This window comes from Pinus tabuliformis, chromosome 8, assembly GCF_031772625.1.
Source record: "Pinus tabuliformis cultivar Carrire ecotype Pingquan chromosome 8, CPIR1, whole genome shotgun sequence".
NCBI lineage: Eukaryota > Viridiplantae > Streptophyta > Pinopsida > Pinales > Pinaceae > Pinus > Pinus tabuliformis.
The window spans coordinates 626,108,665-626,113,872 of NC_142294.1; positions in this window are offsets into that span (position 1 = coordinate 626,108,665).

Sequence of the window (5,208 nt, forward strand, 5' to 3'; positions counted from 1 at the left end):
CAAGTGGAAGTTCCTGTAGAATCGCTAAGAAATATTTTGGATAGACTAGATATGTCTGAACAACCGTCGACATCTAGGACTGTGTCGTCCGACACAGTAGCAACAGAGCCTCCTGCTGCTACTCCAACGATGTTCGCTGGTATACCATCTGTCTCGGTAAATTGTCAACAACAAGCCGGAGTCCCAACAGGGACGATGACATGGTTAGTTCCTATTTCTTCGTCCGGATTATCATCTGGTATTTCTTATGTTGAAACTCAACAAATCAATCCAACGTGTCTTCAAAGGCCAATCTACCCTTTAAATACTGGATTGCCACCATATGGAGGACAGTATGCCTTTTCATTGTTCCCCCCTGGAGAACAACCATATGGGAGTTTACAACAAAATTCAGGTCAAACTGGAATTACGTCCAGCGGTTGGGTACCAATACTGCCTCAGCAACCAAGAGTTGCATATTCAATGCAACCAGTCCACCCTGTGTCGAATGTTGCCACTATACCTGGTATGGTGATTGCGTCGCAAGTACAAGCGCTGCCTACTGTATGTCAACCCCAAGTTTCTCAGGTTGCCATACAACAGCCTCTTGTCTCGACATCTCAATCGCAACCTCAGGTCAGTGCCTCCTTATCCGGAGCGACTCAGGATCAAACAAGTACTGTGACTCCTCATCTTGGTCAATCATCTAGTATTGGGCATGAGCAAATGGTCCAACAACCAGAGCTGGTTCAAACTCAACAACCGCCATTCCAGCAATCAGGTCAAGGACCTGAGCAACAAGTCTTTGTAAGTAATGGGCAACCATACTATAATGGTTATGCCCATCAACCTTGTCAAAGTTGCCAACATTATGCTGGTATGCAAAGACCCACTGCTCAGGCGATTCCATCTTATCCTGGATATGCTTCGCCTAACCTGAATCAACAGTTGCCCTTTGTAGCAACTCTAGAATTACCAGATCTAAACCGGCTGACGAATGATCCAATTGCTTATGCCCCTTGGTGGCCAGCGATTCCGCATAAACTTCCATCAGACATTCCTAAATTTAATGGAAATCCAGGTGAAGATCCGTCGAATCATGTGATGACATTCCACCTATGGTGTTCATCAAACACCCTGAATGATGATTCGATAAGACTTCGCCTCTTCCAGAGGACATTGACAGGTCCAGCGGCTAAATGGTACATTGAATTGCCAAGAGCCTCTTTCGACAATTTCAGCTCCTTAGCCACGACTTTCTTAACCCATTTTCAATTACCGATAAGGTATGAAACAGGAACAGAACTCCTTACCAACTTCAAACAGACAACGGCCACTCACATATCTGATCATATACATGAGTGGCGACGTCATCGTAGGATGGTGAAAACTTACGTTCCCGATCAGCTGTTAGCTGAATGGTTTATAAAGTCGTTACTTCCGGCTATAACGGAAGATGTGGCCAAGGGAGGAGTCGTAACAGAGGAGCAAGTCATTGCTCGTGCTCAATACTTAGACTTAGTATATACTCAGTCGGGCACGCTCTACGACAAAATACCTGACGCCCCTAGACCTGAATTTTCAATTCCTCCCCCTCCTGAATCGAATACTAACTCTCACGCCAGTAATGGCGTGACTAGCAAACGCAAAATTTCTAGTCAAAATGCAAATGAGGAACTTCTTGCTTTAGAAGTAAATGCCATGTCGACCGACAAGGGCAAACAACTGAAGCAACCAGGGGGCAAGAAGAAAAAGAAAAGGAAAGGGAGACCCCCGATAGGGTGTCATATATGCGATGAGGATCATTGGACAAAAGATTGTCCACATATACCTGAAGTTAAGAAACTCTTCAAGAGTTCAAAAACCCCGGCAGTATTGACTGATCCGTTTCCTAATCCAAGACAAAATCTGGTTGCGAATCAAAATGCTTCCCGATCCCAAGTGCTTATGTTGTCCACCTCAAAGCAGCAAGATAATGCTTTGACAAGGAATAAAGATTACAGGGATCCAAAGCAGTTGAACAACAAGGCAAATAAACAACCTAGTAGTTCAACAACAACTTTGACCAAAGTTGTGCCACCCATCATTCCTGAACCAATGATAAAGTTGCCAAAGGGAGTAGTACACAAATCTACATTTAATCCTTGTGAAAAAATAACACAGGATTATAATATAATAGAGGACCTGGCTCAATCGTCGTCTGCTATGTCGACACTTGAGGTAGCGCAAAATTGCACCTCTCAAGAGCAAGCTTTATTATCAGCCATAGTTGGGATTGGCCTAATGGATTCCAATCTTGTGGCCTTTGATCATAAAGGATATGACCCTCAGATACCAGCTCAACTAGCTTTCCTTATTCAAGTGAAAGCCCTCAACAAAACTGTTCATCGAACAATTATTGATGAGGGGGCATCTACATGTCTTATGTCGATGAGTTGCTGGAAAAATTTAGGTTCACCACCCTTGTCGAAATCGTCAACGACATTAAAAGCATTTGATGGACGATCATACACTCCATACGGGATTCTAAGTAACTTGCAAGTTGAACTGGGGGGCAAAACAGTAGAAGTTGATGTTGAAGTAATCAATGGAAACCTCGATTACAACATCCTACTGGGAAGGCCTTGGATATATGCCATGGCTGCGGTTGTGTCGACCTACTTCAGAAGGATTGTATTTCCTTTTCAAGGAAAAATTACAATCGTCGACCAACAAACATTTCTCCCCAACAGTTCTCAAGTTACGGGAAGCAGCACAATGATCCATGAAAGTAATCAATCACTCCAAAATATCGGAGTAGGTCTCCTAAAAGACCCTGCCTTGATGGGTACTTTTTCCCTACCGCCGGCGGGTAATCTGGTGGAAGTAGCCACAGTGGAAACCTACAATATCAAATCTTCTATATCCAACAGATTCGGAAGATTACTAAATATTTTTTCAGCATGGATCATCGCCCTAATGGAAATACTGTAAATACAGTGGGCCCCGAGGACGGTTCTTATCTCGTGTCAACCTCGTTAAAAAATGAAACAAGGAGTCATGAGGATAGTTCTTTTACTATGTCAACCTCATTAAAAAATGAAACAAATCCCCTTTTCAAAATTCAAAGGTAAACCTTCATTCCAACCACCAAGTTGAATGCAATGAAGCTTGGGGGGCGCCCTCCTTTGACATGCGTTATTATGATGCTGGGGGCATGCAAGATCGAGCAGTTTTAGCACACAGTTCATGCTCGTTAAAAAATAAACGCAAGATCCGAGCAGTTTTAGCACATAGTTCATGCTCATTAAAAAATAAACATAAGTTGTGAGCAATCTTCCCCTAGAGTTCAAGCTCATCCAGAAAAAATGAACCGGTAAATAACCTTGAGAAATGTAACCTTTGACTGCCATATTAAAAGCCATTGGTCGTGTTTATATGCCATCACCTCCATCCGTTCATTTGGCCAATCGTTCATCTCCATATGTTTGTTTACCCATTTTGAGGAACAGCTGCGAAGAGTGATTTCACTTAGCCATCCTTGTGACACTGCCGTGATTGGAAAATTCCAACCTGTACCTGGAATCTGCTGCTGCCCTGTTCATCACTCGTTCCTCAAAAGACGAGTCTTCTTTGAGCTCTTTTCACTGACTCGTAAAATATGAAAAGTTTGCCGAGTTTTGGCCTTCCAGCTCCTAAAAGCGACCGGAAAGCTATCCCTCCTCTAGATTTTAATCTTTTTGGACCTGAGGGATTATTGCACAAAAAGATCGAGCACTTGTTTTGTTCGGCTCGTTAAAGCAATCGAAAATTCATCCCTTCTGTATTGTTTTATACTTTTTCGGACTTAAGGGATTAGATGACGAAAAAGGAATTCTGGAGTTGACTTTATGTACCTTTTCAGACTCTCTAAAAATGAAAAGGACCGAGTTATCCTTGTCGTTAGACTCGTTAAATTCATTAAATAGCGACAAACTTGTCTTTAGACGAGAACGAGTTTCCCTATCGCTAGGCTCGTTAAAACATAGCGATGGGCTTGCCCGAAGGGCAGGTTATAGAACAAGCATATGTTATCCTCCTCAAGCTTGATAAAAATAAAGAGGTATTGGTCAGCAATGACTGGAGAAAAATTGGGAGAACCTCACAGCTTTAATGGTAGCAAGTCGCTCTTGAACATGACACTTTGTCCTCCGTATCACATCGGGTTGGGTTGTTTCATTCACCGGTCTCATCACCATGGTCCTCGCCACACCATCCACATTTGGGGTAATGCTACCAATCCAGCACATCAGTGTCGTTATATGTTCAAGAGATGTTGTTCTGCAATGAGTCAACCGAGTCCCATCCACTGCCATACATTGTCCTTCATCCATTTCATGACCGCCACCCTGAATCATACATCACAGTTTGTTTTCACCTCATCACAATCACTAGCTCCGTTCCGTGTCACTGATGTGGGATTCATTAAGGCCCTCCTTTGACGGATCGCTCCTTGTCGACATCAGCTCATTATCCAAGGAGTTGATCTAGGAACAACCCCTTCAGTACTTTGAAGCTTGCATGCCTCAATGGCAAGTTTCTCACTTCCGGCGACAGGTATACATCAATGACCTTCGACCAGAAGATTTTGCATGGTGGTCGACGCCAAGTCCTTTATTCCCACCATGTGAATTGTACTGCCATACCTTGAGGGTCATCATCCTTATCGATGATTCCTCTCGCACTTGTTAACGGTTTACATCATTGACCGGTAATCAAGCGATGTCTTTCCATGTTCGACTTCAAGAAATTCTCACATGGATCGACTTGTACATCGAGTGAAGATCGGAAGAGATTGAAGACCCCGGATCTAGTTTCATCCATCCGGGCTGTGATATATATTCAGGATATAAAGACATTTGATATGTACATCATTGCAGCAGATGATCATCCTTCTCAAAGGATGATAATTTCAGCAGAGAATTATCAGTCTATCATCAGACGATCGTCTGTGCTATGTACCAAAATGAATTTATAAAGCTGAGCATGGGAATGCCCGCCTCAGCTAGATCATGAAAAAGTATGAAAAATAATGTATTGTATTGTATCTTATTACAGGACACTTCTCATCAGATTGAATGAACTTCGGATCCTCCTAATAAAGCATTTCACCCGATAAACGACCTCATACTTTAGGGGGCATCTGTTATAGACAATTTTGTGCCTTGCAGCATCAGGCATGAATTGTCAATAATCCAAGGGATCCAAAGT